At 40.4% G+C, this 21,093-nt stretch overlaps 1 protein-coding gene across 6 annotated transcripts in view; it reads right to left on the reverse strand.

The window, feature by feature from the left end:
- Positions 1-21,093, reverse strand: part of LOC128694630 (uncharacterized) — a 215,196-nt gene that overhangs the window by 164,778 nt on the left and 29,325 nt on the right. For 2 of the 6 annotated variants that reach the window (XM_070095935.1, XM_070095928.1), the window contains exon 1: positions 7,078-7,233. The exons of 3 other annotated variants lie outside the window; for them this stretch is intronic. The gene's annotated coding sequence lies outside the window, so the exon portion shown is untranslated. Of the gene's footprint in view, positions 1-7,077; positions 10,728-21,093 lie in introns of those variants that run through there. One more of the 6 variants, XR_011393421.1, reaches the window with a different exon arrangement.

Genomic DNA, 21,093 nt, shown 5'->3' on the forward strand with positions numbered 1-21,093 from the left:
TTGAAGGTGAGATCCTCCGACATGATCACTCCCAGGTCTTTGACATAAGTTTTTTGCTCTATTTTGTGGCTGGAATTTGTTTTATACTCTGATGAAGTTTTAATTTCCTCATGTTTACCATATCAGAGTAATTGAAATTTCTCACCATTGAACTTCATATTGTTTTCTGCAGCCCATTGAAAGATTTGGTTGATGTCTGCCTGGAGCCTTGCAGTGTCTGCATGGAAGACACTGTCATGCAGATTCGGGTGTCATCTGCAAAGGAAGACATGGTGCTGTGGCTGACATCCTTGTCTATGTCAGATATGAGGATGAGAAACAAGATTGGAGCGAGTACTGTGCCTTGCAGAACAGAGCTTTTCACTGTAGCCGCCTCAGATTTTACTCTGTTGACTACTACTTTGTGTTCTGTTTGTAAGGAAATTATAGATCCATCTACCAACTTTTCCTGTTATTCCTTTAGCATGCATTTTGTGTGCTATTACACCATGGTCACACTTCTTGAAGGCTTTTGCAAAGTTTGTGTATTATTACATCTGCATTCTTTTTGTCTTCTAGTGCATCTGGGACCTTGACATAGTGATCCAGCAGTTGGAACAGAGAGGAGCAACCTGCTCTAAACACATGTTGCCCTGGGTTGTGAAACTGATGGGTATCTAGATGGGTGGTGATCTTGCTTCTTAGGACCCTTTCAAAGATTTTTATGATATGGGATGTTAGTGCTATCGGTCTGTAGTTCTTTGCTATTGCTTTACTGCCCCCTTTGCGGAGCAGGGCTATGTCTGTTGTTTTTAGTAACTGTGTCCATGCTCCCTCTCCATAGGATGTTAAAAGCATGTGATAGGGACTTCTTGCAGTTCTTGATAACACGGAGTTCCATGAGTCTGGCCCTGGGGCAGAGTGCATGGGCATGTCATTTATCGCCTGTTCGAAGTCATTTGGCATCAGGATAACATCAGATAGTCTTGTGTATACCAAATTCTGTGGCTCTCTCACAAAAAATTAATTTAGATCTTCGACTCTCAGTCTGGTTAGCGGCTCGCTAAAAACTGAGTCATATTGGGACTTGAGTAGCTCATTCATTTCCTTGCTGTCATCTGTGCAGGACCCATCTTGTTTAAGTAGGGGCCCAATACTGGATGTTGTTCTCAACTTTGATTTGGCATAAGAAAAGAAATACTAGTAGTAGTACTTTGTACCATGAAATGGTACAGTATTACTAATGAATTAAAAATAATTAAATATAACTAATTACTGATTAACTTAAGGCATGGCCAAATTGCTGGTTTCTTTTTCTGTCTCATAAACACGCTAAGATAACAGGGATATCTTGCTACTCCTACTTACACTTTGGTCACACTTCACAGACACGCACATGCATATATATATATACATACATCTAGGTTTTTCTCCTTTTTCTAAATAGCTCTTGTTCTTTTTTATTTCTTCTATTGTCCATGGGGAAGTGGAAAAGAATCTTTCCTCCGTAAGCCATGCGTGTCGTATGAGGCGACTAAAATGCCGGGAGCAATGGGCTAGTAACCCCTTCTCCTGTATACAATTACTAAAAAAGAGAAGAAGAAAAACTTTATAAAACTGGGTTGCTTAAATGTGCGTGGATGTAGTGCGGATGACAAGAAACAGATGATTGCTGATGTTATGAATGAAAAGAAGTTGGATGTCCTGGCCCTAAGCGAAACAAAGCTGAAGGGGGTAGGAGAGTTTCAGTGGGGGGAAATAAATGGGATTAAATCTGGAGTATCTGAGAGAGTTAGAGCAAAGGAAGGGGTAGCAGTAATGTTAAATGATCAGTTATGGAAGGAGAAAAGAGAATATGAATGTGTAAATTCAAGAATTATGTGGATTAAAGTAAAGGTTGGATGCGAGAAGTGGGTCATAATAAGCGTGTATGCACCTGGAGAAGAGAGGAATGCAGAGGAGAGAGAGAGATTTTGGGAGATGTTAAGTGAATGTATAGGAGCCTTTGAACCAAGTGAGAGAGTAATTGTGGTAGGGGACTTGAATGCTAAAGTAGGAGAAACTTTTAGAGAGGGTGTGGTAGGTAAGTTTGGGGTGCCAGGTGTAAATGATAATGGGAGCCCTTTGATTGAACTTTGTATAGAAAGGGGTTTAGTTATAGGTAATACATATTTTAAGAAAAAGAGGATAAATAAGTATACACGATATGATGTAGGGCGAAATGACAGTAGTTTGTTGGATTATGTATTGGTAGATAAAAGACTGTTGAGTAGACTTCAGGATGTACATGTTTATAGAGGGGCCACAGATATATCAGATCACTTTCTAGTTGTAGCTACACTGAGAGTAAAAGGTAGATGGGATACAAGGAGAATAGAAGCATCAGGGAAGAGAGAGGTGAAGGTTTATAAACTAAAAGAGGAGGCAGTTAGGGTAAGATATAAACAGCTATTGGAGGATAGATGGGCTAATGAGAGCATAGGCAATGGGGTCGAAGAGGTATGGGGTAGGTTTAAAAATGTAGTGTTAGAGTGTTCAGCAGAAGTTTGTGGTTACAGGAAAGTGGGTGCAGGAGGGAAGAGGAGCGATTGGTGGAATGATGATGTAAAGAGAGTAGTAAGGGAGAAAAAGTTAGCATATGAGAAGTTTTTACAAAGTAGAAGTGATGCAAGGAGGGAAGAGTATATGGAGAAAAAGAGAGAAGTTAAGAGAGTGGTGAAGCAATGTAAAAAGAGAGCAAATGAGAGAGTGGGTGAGATGTTATCAACAAATTTTGTTGAAAATAAGAAAAAGTTTTGGAGTGAGATTAACAAGTTAAGAAAGAATAGAGAACAAATGGATTTGTCAGTTAAAAATAGGAGAGGAGAGTTATTAAATGGAGAGTTAGAGGTATTGGGAAGATGGAAGGAATATTTTGAGGAATTGTTAAATGTTGATGAAGATAGGGAAGCTGTGATTTCGTGTATAGGGCAAGGAGGAATAACATCTTGTAGGAGTGAGGAAGAGCCAGTTGTGAGTGTGGGGGAAGTTCGTGAGGCAGTAGGTAAAATGAAAGGGGGTAAGGCAGCCGGGATTGATGGGATAAAGATAGAAATGTTAAAAGCAGGTGGGGATATAGTTTTGGAGTGGTTGGTGCAATTATTTAATAAATGTATGGAAGAAGGTAAGGTACCTAGGGATTGGCAGAGAGCATGCATAGTTCCTTTGTATAAAGGCAAAGGGGATAAAAGAGAGTGCAAAAATTATAGGGGGATAAGTCTGTTGAGTGTACCTGGTAAAGTGTATGGTAGAGTTATAATTGAAAGAATTAAGAGTAAGACGGAGAATAGGATAGCAGATGAACAAGGAGGCTTTAGGAAAGGTAGGGGGTGTGTGGACCAGGTGTTTACAGTGAAACATATAAGTGAACAGTATTTAGATAAGGCTAAAGAGGTCTTTGTGGCATTTATGGATTTGGAAAAGGCGTATGACAGGGTGGATAGGGGGGCAATGTGGCAGATGTTGCAAGTGTATGGTGTAGGAGGTAGGTTACTGAAAGCAGTGAAGAGTTTTTACGAGGATAGTGAGGCTCAAGTTAGAGTATGTAGGAAAGAGGGAAATTTTTTCCCAGTAAAAGTAGGCCTTAGACAAGGATGTGTGATGTCACCGTGGTTGTTTAATATATTTATAGATGGGGTTGTAAGAGAAGTAAATGCGAGGGTCTTGGCAAGAGGCGTGGAGTTAAAAGATAAAGAATCACACACAAAGTGGGAGTTGTCACAGCTGCTCTTTGCTGATGACACTGTGCTCTTGGGAGATTCTGAAGAGAAGTTGCAGAGATTGGTGGATGAATTTGGTAGGGTGTGCAAAAGAAGAAAATTAAAGGTGAATACAGGAAAGAGTAAGGTTATGAGGATAACAAAAAGATTAGGTGATGAAAGATTGAATATCAGATTGGAGGGAGAGAGTATGGAGGAGGTGAACGTATTCAGATATTTGGGAGTGGACGTGTCAGCAGATGGGTCTATGAAAGATGAGGTGAATCATAGAATTGATGAGGGAAAAAGAGTGAGTGGTGCACTTAGGAGTCTGTGGAGACAAAGAACTTTGTCCTTGGAGGCAAAGAGGGGAATGTATGAGAGTATAGTTTTACCAACGCTCTTATATGGGTGTGAAGCGTGGGTGATGAATGTTGCAGCGAGGAGAAGGCTGGAGGCAGTGGAGATGTCATGTCTGAGGGCAATGTGTGGTGTGAATATAATGCAGAGAATTCGTAGTTTGGAAGTTAGGAGGAGGTGCGGGATTACCAAAACTGTTGTCCAGAGGGCTGAGGAAGGGTTGTTGAGGTGGTTCGGACATGTAGAGAGAATGGAGCGAAACAGAATGACTTCAAGAGTGTATCAGTCTGTAGTGGAAGGAAGGCGGGGTAGGGGTCGGCCTAGGAAGGGTTGGAGGGAGGGGGTAAAGGAGGTTTTGTGTGCGAGGGGCTTGGACTTCCAGCAGGCATGCGTGAGCGTGTTTGATAGGAGTGAATGGAGACAAATGGTTTTTAATACTTGACGTGCTGTTGGAGTGTGAGCAAAGTAACATTTATGAAGGGATTCAGGGAAACCGGCAGGCCGGACTTGAGTCCTGGAGATGGGAAGTACAGTGCCTGCACTCTGAAGGAGGGGTGTTAATGTTGCAGTTTAAAAACTGTAGTGTAAAGCACCCTTCTGGCAAGACAGTGATGGAGTGAATGATGGTGAAAGTTTTTCTTTTTCGGGCCACCCTGCCTTGGTGGGAATCGGCCGGTGTGATAATAATAAAAAAAAAAAAAATGGCCAAATTATTTCAGTAATAAAATGCACTAAATTTTTGTTGGTCAATTAGGCCTATATAGTAAAGGAGTAGCTAACATTACTGGTAGAGACAGAAACATCAAGAGATTATAAAGGAAAACAGAGGAAGTCAGAGTTGAAGACAATCAGTTTTAGTTAAAAACTCTCTGGGAATCTGTATTCCCAGGACAGCAAAGGACAGCAAGCATAACAGGGTACTGAATGAGTTGCAAAAAATGGAGAAGCTTCATTCTCTGTTAAACAGACTATGTATCAGAGTATTATTGACTTAAGGGTCAACGAGCCATAGACTGACAGACCATAATAAAGATGGGCAACAATAAAGACTGCTATCTCCACTCATACCAGTGACATTTAAAGATCATACGATCAAGAAGGCCCAGGAAAAAATTAATGGAAACAATGTATCTTGGTGATCCCATTTGACTTTGCAGTCTTCAAACTGGGGGTGAAAGACCCCAGATGTACACTTAATCCTCAATAATGAGCAGCAGCATCTAAAAGAGTAGTTGCAAAAAAGTAACATAATATATCTGGTATCCACAATATAAATTAAATAAGATAAAGACAAAGAAAACAAAGCCAAGTCCATTTATTTGCTGCTTTATTTAAAATGAGAAAATATTTGGTATATACATTCAACTGAACAATACAACTTTTGGAGAAATCCCATCATTTCCATGACATTATAATTATGGGTATTACTGTACAATTATGGGAAAGTGCTAAGCCCATAAGTCACACAATACCTGAGAATTGGGAGGTACAATAATCAGGGTTAATTCAAGGAGGGTAGCTCAAAAAATTTTGGATCAAGAGTCCTTCACCAGCAGCAATGCACCACCCCCTTCCTTGAAGAAGACTTTTTGAAGTTAATAAGCAAAGTGGTGGTATTTTCATTATGAAATGTCTCCTCATACATATAACTGCCTACTCAAGAAATACATGTAATAGAGGCTTTCTAATAATATTACGTGTTAAGAGGGAGTTTAAGTCCTGGTCAGAACTCTTCCATTATATTATGCAAAATACAAGAATATTATTTATTTCCTGACAACAATTGTTATTTCTTGCACAATTTTTTTTTTTTTTGGGGGGGGGATACAAGCAAACATATTTGTTTTTTTGCATAAACAGCACATCAAAGGTTAATATTAATTCGTTTAAGGCACCAACCCATAACAGTAACATAAAAAGACACTTCAAACACAACCAAAAACTCAGCATTCCCACTGGCAGAGTAAGTTTAAGTGATGCTGGCTGGTGGTTTAAGTGATACTTGGCTTCATATCAAGAAGCATACATAATAGGAGTCCTTAGGTTGTTCAACTTTATATATCCTTGGTTAGGCCTCATTTAGATTATGCTGCACAGCATAAATATGGAATAGATATAAATAATTACGGAATAGATATAAATAATTACGGAATAGATATATTACGGAATAGATATAAATGCTCTGGAAAACGTACAAAGGAGGATGACAAAGTTGATCCCATGTATCAGAAATCTTCCCTATGAATGAGGATAGACTGAAGGCCCTGAATCTGCACTCTCTTGAAAGGCGTAGAATTAGGGGGGATACGACTGAGGTGTATAAATGGAAAACTGGAATAAATACAATTACAATTATGTGGGAGCGCTAAACCCATAGGATTATAGTGCATGTGGGGGGGGATGGAAAGTATTCAGGCTCAATTCAGGGAACCACAGTACAGATCCAATTCCCAAGATCAAGAGCCCCTCACCAGCGTCAAGGAACCTCCTTTGAGGGGACAGGAATAAATAAAGGGGTTGTAAATAGCTTGCTAAAAATATCTAGCCAAGACAGGACTTGCAGCAATGGTTTCAAGTTGGAAAAATTCAGATTCAGGAAGGATGTAGGTAAGCACTGGTTTGGTAAGAGTTGTGGATGAGTGAAACAAACTCCCAAGTACCGTCATAGAAGCTAAGACGTTGTGTAGTTTTAAAAATAGGTTAGATAAATACATTAGTGGGCGTGAATGGGTGCGAGTAGACCTGACTAGCTTGTGCTAGTAGGTCTGATGCCGTGCCCCTTCCTTAAGTGAATGTGACCTGACCTGACTAGGAGGGTCATTGTCTTAAGCCGGTAGGAGACCTGGACCTGCTACAGTGTTCCTTCTTTCTAATGTTATGTACTTTTTGGTAAATACAGAATTTGAATGTCAACAAATTATGTAAGCACATGGGTTCGTACAAATTGTACCTACACGTACAATCTGTTTCGGACGATGCCTTCGATTCCAACTCTGCTTACCTGGCAACAAATGTGTCTTATCACTTGCAATTGTTTTCTTCTGACTTAGCCAGCAGTACTATACCCAGCGAGGCCTGGATGCTACTGACAGATCACGCCCTATTGTTTACAGTAGGCAGTGGTCGCTTCAACCCCGGATCACCACAAAAACTTGTTAATTCACTCAAACTAATTTTGGGACGCCTATTTCAAATCTAAACTTGCTTTTACTCCAACACGTAGAGTTTTTTTAAATAAAACCCCACAGTGAATGATTTTAATGAGACATAACCATCATGGAGAAGAGATATCACGGAAATCTGACAATCAGTTTGATGGCCGAGATTAGATTTTGCCACCGAAGTGGCTAGTTTATTGTGCACCCCATATCCATCCTGTGGACGGTAGCGCGAGAGCATATGGATACACAAAAGGCCTAGGAACTAGGCCCCAAAGGGTTAACAGGAATACATATGGATTTATATCTACATATCTATAGTTCACTTATCTGTTACAAGCAAATTTAGGAAATTTGCTTAGTATATCTGGTAATTATTTTCATTAATAAGATAAGAACATAAGAACGAAGGAACACTGCAGAAGGCCTACTGGCCCATGCGAGGCAGGTCCAAGTCTCCTACCGGCTTAAGCCAATGCACCCAACCTAGTCAGGTCAGGTCACATTGACTTAAGGGAGGAACACGGCAACCGACCTGGTAGCACAAGCTATCAGGTCTAACTCACACCCACCCACATCTACTCATGTATTTATCCAACCTATTTTTAAAGCTACACAACGTTCTGGCCTCTATAACGGTATTTGGGAGTTTGTTCCACTCATCCACAACTCTATTACCAAACCAGTACTTTCCTATATCCTTCCTGAATCTGAATTTTTCCAACTTAAAACCATTGCTGCGAGTCCTGTCTAGGCTAGATATTTTCAGCACACTATTTACATCCCCTTTATTTATTCCTGTCTTCCATTTATACACCTCAATCATATCCCCCCTAATTCTACGTCTTTCTAGAGAGTGCAGTTTCAGGGCCCTTAGTCTATCCTCATAGGGAAGGTTTCTGATACATGGGATCAACTTTGTCATCCTCCTTTGTACATTTTCCAGAGAATTTATATCCATTCTGTAATACGGTGACCAAAACTGTGCAGCATAATCTAAATGAGGCCTAACCAAGGATGTATAGAGTTGAAGAACAACCTGAGGACTCCTATTATTTATGCTTCTTGATATGAAGCCAAGGATTCTATTAGCTTTATTGCGAACACTTATGCACTGTTGTCTTGGTTTCAGATTACTGCTAACCAGAACTCCTAAATCTTTTTCGCAATCCGTAATATTAAGATCCACATTATTTAGTTTATATGTGGCATGGTTATTGTCCTGTCCAACATTTAGAACTTTGCATTTGTCTATATTAAACTGCATCTGCCACTTCTCCGACCACTGCATCAGTCTATTCAAATCTTCCTGGAGTGCTCGAATGTCCTCGTCAGAATGAATTCGACGGCCTATTTTGGTGTCATCGGCAAACTTGCCGATGTCGCTCTTTATGCCCTCATCTATGTCGTTTATGTAGATTGTGAACAGCAGGGGGCCCAACACTGACCCCTGTGGAACACCGCTCGTGACGCTTCCCCACTCTGATTTCTCCCCATTTATGCAAACTCTCTGCTGCCTATTTGTCAACCATGCCTCTATCCAGGAAAAAATTTCTCCTCCTATTCCATGTGCTTTAATTTTCCTCAATAGTCTCTGATGTGGGACCCTGTCAAAAGCCTTACTGAAGTCCATATACACAATATCATATTCATTACCATGATCTACCTCCTCAAATACCTTAGTGAAAAAAGTTAATAAATTCGTAAGGCAGGAACGCCCCTTTGTAAAACCATGCTGAGATTCGTTGATTAATTTATGCTTTTCAAGGTGGCTACGAACTGCCTCGGCAATTATTGATTCCATAAATTTTCCCACTATGGAGGTTAGGCTTATTGGTCTATAGTTCGAAGCTATGGACCTGTCACCTGTTTTGAAAATAGGTATCACATTTGCCATTTTCCACTTATCTGGCACCATGCCAGTTTGTAGTGATATGTTGAAAAGATTAGCCAAAGGTGTGCTAAGCTCCTCTTTACATTCCTTTAGAACCCTTGCATACAGTTCATCAGGGCCTGGGGATTTGTTAGGTTTTAATTTATCTATTTGCCTAAGGACCATGTCACTTGTGACCCTAATAGTGCACAGTTTATTATCGTCCTGTTCTACATAATTTATCATTACTGGAATATCGCTGGTATCCTCCTGTGTAAAAACTGAGAGGAAGTATGTGTTAAAAATTCTACACATTCCCTTATCACTGTCAGTGAGCTGACCCGAGGAACTTTTGAGTGGGCCTATCTTGTCCCTGATCTTACTTCTGTATACCTGAAAGAATCCTTTTGGGTTAGTCTTCGATTCTCTTGCAACTTTAACCTCATAATCTCTTTTTGCTTTTCTAATTCCCTTTTTTATTTCTCTCTTTAACTGAATATATCGATTTCTCAATTGCCCCTCTCCTCTTTTGATTTGCCTATATATGCCTCTCTTTTGACCAATCAGATATTTTAATCTATTGTTCATCCATTTAGGATCATTTTTGTTTGATCTGATTTCCCTATTTGGAACATAATTTGACTGAGCAGCTAGAACTATGCCCTGGAAAGCATCATATCGGCAACCATCACCACCTACCTGACCCTTAGTCAGGTCATTCCAGTTCAGCCCACCTAAGTAATTTTTCAGTCCTATGAAATCAGCCAAGCGAAAGTTAGGGACGGAGACTTGATTGCCATTATTAGGGGAATTCCATGATATATTAAAACTGAGTGATTTGTGATCACTTTCCCCAAGCTCATCATTAACCTCAAGATTATTAATTAGTGTTTCCCTACTGGCAAGAACCAAGTCAAGGAGGTTATTTCCCCTAGTTGGCTCTGTCACAAACTGTTTTAAAAAACAATCCTGGATCGTATCAAGAAAGTCACCTGACTCTAAATTTCCTGTCAAATTGCTCCAGTCAATCTGTCTATAGTTGAAATCTCCCATTAGCACAACATTTTCGTATGTAGATGCCTTACGAATTTCGTCCCATAGAAGTTTACTGCACTCCCTATCAAGATTTGGGGCCCTGTAAATCACACCCAAAATTAGTTTTTCTCGGCCCTCGAGAAGCTGTAACCAAACAGATTCAGTGGCTGACGCTTCTAATTTAATATCTTGTCTAACACAACAATTTAAATTGTCTCTGACATACATCGCTACTCCACCACCTTTCCTGTTGACCCTGTCAGTGTGGAATAATTTATAGCCTTGTATGTGACATTCAGAGGGCATCTCTCTATCTTTCAGATTAAGCCAGGTCTCTGTTATAGCAATAATATCTATGTTTCCTGCACTTGCAATTAATCTTAGCTCATCTATCTTATTTCTTACACTCCTGCTATTAGTATAGTAAACCTTAAGGGAGCTAGTCCCTTGCTGCCCTCTGCTGTCCCCCTTTGTTTGCTGACCTGATCTATTGTCTTTATTTATAACTTCATGCTGAATGCCTTTTATACATTTACTGTTTCCAACCCAAGTGTTGCAACCTGCTTGTTTCCCACACACACCCATACCTCTATCTTCCTTCAGTTTAAAATCATAGGCATTTCACCAATGGCCTTCTCAATCGAGTCTGCAAGTGCTACCACCCCAGCCCCAGAGAGATGTACCCCATCCCTTGCATACATATCATGTTTGCCATAAAAGTTGTTCCAGTTGTCAATGAATGGGATTGCAAGTTCCTTGCAGTATCTGTCTAGCCAGCAATTTACACCAATTGCCCTAGACAACCATTCATTTCCTACTCCCCTTCTAGGCAAGATGCTACATATGATTGGGATCCCTCCCTTAGACTTAATGAAATCTATAGCTGACCTGTACTTATCTAGCAGCTCTTCTCTCCTACCCTTCCCAATATCATTTCCACCAGCACTGAGACAGATAATGGGCTTGTTCCCATTACCTGACGTGATATTATCCAGCCTGTTGACAATGTCCCCAACACCAGCTCCAGGGAAGCACACTCTATCTCTCATCTTCTTATTCCTATTACAAAAAGCACGGTCAATATATCTTACCTGAGAGTCACCAACCACAAGAATGCGCTTGCCTCCATTAGCAGGGGCAGTAGTACCCTTACTTTCACTGGCCACTGAAGTACATTCATCCTGAAGAACAGAGAAGCGATTTCCTACCTTCAGATCTTCACTCTTAACTTTCCTTACTCTGATGCGCCTTCCATTACTGTGAACCACTCGCCACTTGTAGCAGGTGCTGGACTGCACCTCACTGCTGGTAGCCGTTGCTACCTCCCCAGCTACAGCCTCCTCACAGCGAGAGACAGACTGCACCTCACTGCTAGAAGCCTCATTCCCCACAACTCCAGCCACCTCACACTCTCTCCCAGACCCATTGAGGTGGACCTTCAGCCTCCTAATCTCCTCCTGGAGAAGCAAGACCTCCTCCTTCAACTCTCCAACCTCAATTTTTAAAACACTGCAGGAGCAAGCCATGCTTTGTAACCGTCCACACTAATCCCCAAAGCAGCTCAGGGTCTGTGACCTCACGTGACGACTGACATGTCACATAGGTTATTATACTGTCAGTCTCTGTATTCTTCAATAAGTGGACAATTAAGCACATAGTGTTCAAGACAGTGACCATATGCCTGATCACATAATTTACATTTAGTTTGATCATCATCTGTGTCTCCCAAACTGCCAGAAGTACTTGTAACCAAACCTAAGCCTGGCCACTACAACATCAGTCAGTCTGTTCACATTGCAAGTTGCTCCATAAACATATTTATCTACGTTCATGTTTTCATAGTGGGTTATAGATCTACTCAGGCTTCTAAATGCATTCCTATAACAATCATTTTCATTATTTACTTCTCTCCTAATATTATTCCTAATGCTAGACACAGTTATACCAGTTATATTCTACATTCTCCTTCTGGGTACTCTTCTTGGCTAACATATCAACTTTATCATGAAGGAGTAATCCAATGTGTGATGGGATCCATAGCAATTGTACATTAATTCCTTTGTCCCTAATTTTTGAGTATCTATACCTGGCTTCTCCAATGAGCATGTTGTTGGAGTCATTATATGAGTCAAGAGCCTTCAATGATGACATAGAATCAGTAATGATGATAGAGTCAAGCTCAGTGTCATAGGTTAGCTTTAGCGCCATTAGGATTGCAAACAATTCAGTTTGCAGTGTAGACGCCCAGTTGTTAATTCTTATGCCTAACTCAACAAATTTATTATCGTTCTTAACTAGGGAGGTGGCAACAAGAGCAGATGCAGCCCTGCCAGAAGACTCCTGTTTAGATCCATCAGTGTATATAACTTGCGATAACTTATTACTACCAGCTAGGTGAGAAATTTCTTCTTGAGCAGTTGTTTTAACAAGAGATTTAAGGAAGGGATTACTAGCAATGAGCTTCTTGGGAGGGACTTGTAGGTATGTGATATTAAATGAACACATCTTCCATGGAGGGGTGAAATGCTCTTGTTGCCTACAGTGATACAGTTCATGCAGGTTATAAAACTTAATGCAATTGCACGTTTTCACAATCCATTTAGATCTGTGTGTATTTACCTCTTGACACTTGGTAAGATTCACTGTGACAGTGTCTGGTTCGTTTCTCAACATTCTAATACCGAGTACAGTGTTAATCTCAACAATCCTATCACTGATACTAGAAATACCAAGCTCCTTCCTCATGTTAAGAACTTCTGTAGATCTGGGACAGCCAAGAATAATCCTGAGAGCTTCATTTTGCATTAACTCCAAGGGTCGGAGAGAACTTTCTCTAGCTAATATCAACATGGGAGTAGCATAATCAATTAAGGACCTAACATAGGCTATGTACATCATTCTCACGATTCTCACATTAGCACCATAGTTGGTGTTGTAGCCAGCAACAGCTTAAGAGCATTTAGCCTAGCTTTGCATTTCTTGTTTAGTTGTGGTATAGTGGATTTGTTAAAGGGTACATCTACACCAAGATATCTGTAAGTTTTAACGTAGCTAATGATTTCACCCTGCAAATAGATGGGTGGGGGATGTCGTTTGCTTGTTAATATCTTTGTTTTAGAGGAAGATATTATGAGGCCTAGTCGATTACAAATTGCTTGAACTTCATTAAGAATGGTATTCATCTTCTTATGCCCTGTTGTATGGATCATGATATCATCAGCATAGCTTATAGCTATATGTTTAGGTGAGGCAGGTAGAGCATTTAGGAGAGCATTAATCAGAATATTAAATAGCATGGGACTAAGAACTCCTCCCTGCGGTGTACCTAAAGACATTTCTTTAGAATCACTTCTGAAGCCTTGGTAAAGGACAGAGGATACTCTATTTGACAGGTATCCTATTATCCAGCAGAGTAAGCTACCACCAATATTCATTTTGGCTAGTTCATGTAGTATAACGGTTCTGTTCGCAATATCAAATGCAGATTTTAGATCAAGAAAAGTGGTAAAACTAGTAGAGGTGTGTGCTGTGAGAAAGGTGGACAGTTCCGCACACTTTTACCTTTCATGAACCCATAGAGGTAGGGGGAAAGTTGGTGTCTGATTCTGTAGTACAGTCTGTTAAGCATCATTCTTTCAAAAGTTTTACAAAGACAACTAGTTAAGGAGATCGGCCTAAATGTATCAGGCTGTTGGGGCTTAGGGATAGGCACAATGAGACAATTGGTCCAGGAAGTAGGAAGAACGCCCTCAATGTAACTGAGATTATACAGTGCCAACAAAGGGTTATCAGGCACGTGCCTTAGAGTTCTGAGAATATCATAGGTTATATCATCCTCTCCAGGAGCAGTTGATCGACCTTTGGTTAATGCATTATCTAATTCATACTCTGTAAAGAGGCAATCACTCTCATCAATATTTTGGCTCATAAAATTAATCAGTTTCAACATTTCTTCAGAAGTACTCTCTAATTTTTTTCTAATATGAGATGGAAGGTTTTCATGCCTGCATGTTTTGGACCAGTCATTTATGAGGTCATTTGCTTTTTCAAGAGGAAAGGGATGAGCAACATTGCCAGTCTTTTTCCTGGTTATTTTATTTATACCTTTCCAAGCCAAACTCAAAGGGGTGGACCTATTTAATCCACTAACAAACTGTTCCCATACCTGTTGCCTAAGTTCTTCCTTTCTATTCCTTGCATTTGTTAGTGCAGCTTGGAACGTTCTGAGCAGGTCTGGGGTTCTACATTCACGGTATGCTTTACCAATCCTCCTAGCTGCATGTGTTAGATTGCGTAGCTGTGGATCATTATAGTATCTACATTAGTTTTTATTGTTATTCATAGTGGAGGGTCTTTGTTTCCTATTCCTGCCCACTTGATCTGTGAGAACACTCTCAATAGTGGTAATTAAATCATCATTAAATTTTTGTGTGCCAATGGGCTCGTAATTCTTATACCATTGACCCAAGTGGTTAATAAAATTGTCTCTGTGTTCTGGTTTGAGAATAAGTTTCCTCCTTCTGTATTTAGCTCCTTGATTCCTGGAGATGTGATCAAGATTGACAGTTGTTAGTCTTGGGAAGTGATCAGATAAAAGAGAATTAGAGTATAACTAGATTTAAATTGACAAGATAAAATATGCAAGTTAAGGTAGCAAAATAATAAAAAAAAGTAGAAAAAAAAATATATGAGGTAGTTGGTACTAGTTAGCAAAAGATAGTTAAGGGCCTTGAACAATAATATAATTGAAATATACATGCCGAGAGATTTAATAATAATAATAAATTTCTCATCGTTGAACTTCATATTGTTTTTTGCAGCCCATTGAAATTAGTATTACTATAATGAAAAAGAAGTGCTAAACCACAAGGGTTATACAGCAGCCCATTGAAAGATTTAGTTGATGTCCGCCTGGAGCCTTGCAGTGTCTGCAATGGAATACACTGTCATGCAGATTCGAGTGTCATCTGCAAAGGAAGACACGGTGCTCTGGCTAACATCCTTGTCTATGTCAGATATTTATTTATTTATTAATTTGAACATGATACATTGAAGTACAAGGAAATACAGTGGTTAGGTGTAACATGCCAAAGCCCCTTGTATGTAGAGCATTATGGGCAGGCTTAAAATTAACTTAAGATTAACTAAGCAATGATATATTCAGTGGTAAACATTGTTGTAAACAGTTAACAACTGAGCACAGATGAGTATTTCAGACAGGTCATATGGTCATTTACTGTGTTGCTGTGCATTCAGTAGAATGGAGTATTCTGTTAGATAATGTATGATGATGAGAGGATGAGAAACAAGATGGAAGCGAGTACTGTGCCTTGTGGAACAGTTTTTCACCGTAGCCGCCTCAGACTTTACTCTGTTGACTACTACTCATTGTGTTCTGTTTGTGAGAAAATTATAGATTCATCTACCAATTTTTCCTGTTATTCCTTTAGCACGCATTTTGTGCACCTCGTGTCCATATCACACTGTGTAAAAACTCTATGCACATAAAGGGCCCCAAAATATGGAATTCATTACCAGAAGATATTAAAGTAACCCAGTCTGAAAATCAATTTAAGACTTCTCAAAAGCCACTTAATCACCCTAGACTAAATGTTAAATACTCAGTACACACTTACTCACCTGTGTACTCCCACATCATAACTGAAACAATCACTTTGAACCTTTTATCCATTGTTGACAGGAATATAATTGAATCATTGTTTTCTCAAAAAGTATTTTCGAATATAAATAAATCTTTGTATTATACAAATTTTGATTCATTCATAATTAATATTCTACTGTATAACTATGAATTATTTACTTTCCTACTGTACAACTATGATATATTCCTTAGTGTTAAGTAGACTGTAAGCCAATAATGTTAAGTTGGCCCAAAATGCCTAGGCATAATAGAGGCTCTCTTTGCATTGCAACCCACTATTGTAAATATAAAATCTCAATGTACTGTTTGCAAAGACATGAAATAAATAAATAAATAAATGGTCACACTTGTCGAAGGCTTTTGCAAAGTCTGTGTATATTACATCTGCATTCTTTTTGTTTTCTATTGCATCTAGGACCTTGTCGTAGTGATCCAGTAGTTGGGACAGACAGTAGCGACCTGCTCTAAACCCATGCTGCCCTGGGTTTTGTAATTGATGAGTATCTAGATGGGTGACGATCTTGCTTCTTAGGGCCCTTTCAAAGATTTTTATGATATGGGATGTTAGTGCTATCGATCTGTAGTTCTTTGCTATTGCTTTACTGCCCCCTTTGTGGAGTGGGGCTATGTCTGTTGTTTTTAGAAACTGTGGGACGATCGAAGTGTCCATGCTCCCTCTCCATAGGATGTTAAAAGCACGTGATAGGGGCTTCTTGCAGTTCTTGATGAACACGGTGGGGAAAATACTGTATAATCTCCAAAAATACAGTGTATTTTATATGTAAATTAGTGTAATATACTGTAGGTAATAAAAATTAATTTGTAAATAAATAAAGAACCAGCGATGGGTGAGCGTCGCTGGGGAGGAGACGCCATTGTTTTCAATATGGTACAGGCATGCTAATGAAAAGTGCATAAATTTCGTCGCTCTGGAAGTTAAATTGTGGTTGAAACTTCCCAAATAGGAGCCGAAATTGTTGGATTTGCAGTCCTGCATAACGTGAGCATTAGGCGAATGGACACCTGGAGTTACCTGGAGAGAGTTCCGGGGGTCAACGCCCCCGCGGCCCGGTCTGTGACCAGGCCTCCTGGTGGATCAGAGCCTGATCAACCAGGCTGTTGCTCCTGGCTGCACGCAAACCAACGTACGAGCCACAGCCCGGCTGGTCAGGAACCGACTTTAGGTGCTTGTCCAGTGCCAGCTTGAAGACTGCCAGGGGTCTGTTGGTAATCCCCCTTATGTGTGCTGGGAGGCAGTTGAACAGTCTCGGGCCCCTGCCACTTATTGTATGGTCTCTTAACGTGCTAGTGACACCCCTGCTTTTCATTGGGGGTGTGGAAATTATTTAATTTCCGAAGCTATAGTGCCTAATAAGTGTTTAATGTGTTGATTTGGGTCAAAATGTATTTGTATTTTGAATGGAACCAACTGGGTTCCCGCTGCACCTGCGCAGATGTGCGGGGGGGTGAGGGGTCGAGCTGGGGCACGGGGTGGTGGCAGTGTTTTGAATGGGTGAGGAGGCTGTGAAAACCGGGGATGAGGAAACGGGCGTTCACGGCGGCCTAAGGATTAATATAGGCCTCAATTCATAATAGGAAGTGTCGTGACTGTCCCTAGTGAAGAGTGAGGGAACGTGATTTGCGGGACCACCGTAATAAAATGGTAAAATTAGTGAATAATGATAGGACCGGTGCTGACTGGTGCGACGCCATGGTGTGTGTCCAGGGGAAATACCCGTGAGTTAATCCTTACTCATCGGCCTCAGATCTTAATGGAGTGACCTCTAATGTGTATAATGATTATGAGACGTTAAATCGTCTTGTGAATGGTAATGTAATCAGTGATAATAACATTAAGTTAAGAGAATGCGGGATGTGAAATAGATCGCCCTGCTCCGAGTGAACGCGTGATTATCGTATCGAGGATAGTGAAGTTTTATGGTATCACAACTTCTAAACCGGGACAAACCAACGGATACCTCGTCCTGCTGGAATAAGAACTGTAATAAGAACGGTAACTTGGAGCAAAGTAGGCTGGATCTAGTAGCTAATTTGGCTAGTTTGAAGACTCCAAATCACAACCGCAACAGCTTACAGCAATTTAGGATCAAACTAGAAAGCACTCTTAAGACCTTGAGTAATAAATATGATCTGGAGGGATCAGAGTGGTTGTTGAGTGCCTTGATTCAGAATAAATTGAACCACAAGACAGTAGAGTGGTTATCTAACAGATATCACAAGGGTTACTTCGGGTTGGAAGAAATAAGAGTGGGACTGCAGGAGCTAATTGTCCAACTGCAGACCAGCCAACCCATTACCTCTAGGAATACCACGTCTACAGACCCCAGTGCACCTGTCAAGTTCCACAAAGGGAAACTTTATCCTAATATCAATAATCCTAAGTCACCTACTAAACGGGGTTACGTAGGCACGTATCAAGTGACAGGGGCCAGTAATAGTGGTTCTCCACATCAAAGCAAGAGGAGGAAGTACCACAATAAGGGTAGCCCAGTTGATAAGAGGTCAGGCAAAGAAAGGAGAGATTGTATCTTCTGCAACGGTACTCATTTCTCTAAGAACTGTAATGCCTATAATTCATGGGATGTTAAAGTGGAAAGATTGGAAGAGCTTGCTAGATGTATCAGGTGTCTAGGAAATCATAATGTAAGGGATTGCCGTGCTAACTTGCACTATTGTTATCAGTGTAACAAGGGAAGACACCACATAGCTATGTGTAAGGGCGGATCTAATCGTAATGATGGTAACAATAGTACTGATAGTGATAATAACCCGGACACAACAGTAGCCAACGTAAAGATTGCAGCTAACGTCGGTAATGATGGCCTAGCTGAGGTAGCTTTGCCTGTGTTGGATGTGGTGATTAATGATAAACGGCGTAAATCCAAAACTGTAACAGCATTACTGGATCAGGGATCACAACGTACCTTCATAAAACGTAATTGCCTTAATGGGATGAAGGTACAAATGGGAGATCCTGCTATACTCAAGCTATCTGGCTTTCTCTCGAATAAGAAGGCCCAGTCATACGAGACTGTTTATGTAACTGTCAGGCTGGACAATGAGAGAAAACGTATTAATGCCGTAATTGTGGATAGGCTCCCAGAGAAAATATCTACAATAGGGCTTGGTAACGCTACTGAAAGGCTTTCAAGTAAGGTAAATTTGGCACCTTCTGATATAAATAATGATTCTGTGGGGCCAATAGATATTTTGATAGGTAGTGACCATTATGCCACCTTTGTAAAGGGTATGACAAAGAAATGCGGAGTCACCCTTCTAAGGACCGCAGGAGGTCACGTGATGTATGGCAGGCTTCCTCGTACTGATAATGAATGACTGGAGGAAGCCATAAATACAGTTACGGTGTGTCTTACTCATGAAGTATCACCCCAGTATAAATATACTTCAATAGAGGATGAAGTTGAACCTGTGTATAAATTATGGGAATTGGACAGCATAGGGATCAATGTAAATGAAGAAAGTCCAGATGATTCCTTTACTCAAGAACAATACCAGAAGGATGTTAAATTTGAATCTGGACAATACTGGGTGAGAATTCCGTGGAAGCTGAACCATCCAGACCTACCAACTAATTGCCGGATGACGTATGGACAATTAAAGGCTCAGCTCCACGAACTGAGCAAGACACCAGAACTGTTGACTGCTTACGATGATATAATTAATGAGCAGTTAAATAATAAATTCATAGAGGAGGTACCTCCCGAGCAAGCCCAGATTTATGGTCACTATTTGCCACACCACGGAGTGAAGAAGGATTCTAAGACCACTCCTCTGAGGATTGTGTTTAATTGTAGTGCCAGGAGTAATAAAAATGTACCTAGTTTGAATGACTGTTTGATGACAGGTCCGTCGTTGACGGAAAAACTGGGAGACATATTATTAAACTTCAGGGTTAAGAATTATGCCTTTACGGCGGACATAAGTAAAGCTTTCCTGAGAGTGGGTCTGCAGGAGCCTGACCGGGATTGCACTAGGTTCTTACGGCCCGAGAATCCTAGTGACCCACTTAGTCCCCTGAAGACCTTTCGCTTCAGGAGTGTATTGTTTGGTGCTACCTCCAGTCCGTTCCTACTCCAGGCAACGATAAATGCACACCTTAAGCGTACGGGTGGTCCACTGAGTGGAGTAATGGGTAAACAATTTTATGTGGACAATTTCCTGGGGGTGACGTCTACTGAAGAGGAACTAATGAGCATATACATTACCATGATGTACCTCCTCAAGCACCTTAGTGAAAAAAGTTAGTAAATTCGCAAGACAGGAATGCCCCTTTGTAAAGCCGTGTTGAGATTCATTAATCAATTTATGCCTATCAAGATGGCTACGAATTGCTTCGGCAATTATTGATTCCATAAATTTTCCCACTATGGAGGTAAGGCTTAGTGGTCTATAGTTCGAAGCTAAGGATCTGTCACCTGCCTTGTAAATAGGTATTACATTTGCCATTTTCCACTTATCAGGCACTATGCCAGTTTGTAGTGATATGTTGAAAAGATTAGCCAAAGGGTTGCTAAGTTCTTCTTTACATTCCTTTAACACCCTTGCAAACAGTTCATCAGGGCCTGGCAATTTGTTAGGTTTTAATTTCTCTATTTGTCTGAGGACCATGTCACTAGTTACCGCAATCGTGCATAATTTATTACCGTCCTGTTCTATATAATATATTATTTCAGGAATTTCGCTAGTATTTTCCTGGGTAAAAACTGAGAGGAAGTAGGTATTGAGAATTTCACGCATATCCTTATCACTGTCAGTGATCTGACCTAGGTTACTCTTAAGTGGGCCTATCTTGTCCCTAATCTTACTTCTGTATGCCTGAAAGAACCCTTTTAGGTTAGTCTTTGAATCCCTTGCGACCTTAGCCTCATAATCCTTTTTTGCTTTTCTTATACCTTTTTTTATTTCTCTCTTTAATTGAATATATTGATTTCTTAACTGCCCATCCCCTCTTTTGATACGCCTATATATGCCTCTCTTTTGACCAATGAGATGTTTTAATCTATTGTTCATCCATTTAGGATCATTCTTGTTAGATCTAATTTCCCTACTCGGAACAAAAGTTGTCTGGGCAGCCAGAACTATGCTCTGAAAAACGTCATATTGGCAACCAAGATCATCTACCTGACCCATAGTCAGGTCATCCCAATTTAGCCCACCCAGGTAATTTTTCATTCCCATGAAATCGGCCAAGCGAAAGTCTGGGACAGAGATTTGACTGTAGTTATCTGGGTAATGCCATGATATATT

The sequence above is a fragment of the Cherax quadricarinatus genome, chromosome 51 (assembly GCF_038502225.1).
Source record: "Cherax quadricarinatus isolate ZL_2023a chromosome 51, ASM3850222v1, whole genome shotgun sequence".
NCBI lineage: Eukaryota > Metazoa > Arthropoda > Malacostraca > Decapoda > Parastacidae > Cherax > Cherax quadricarinatus.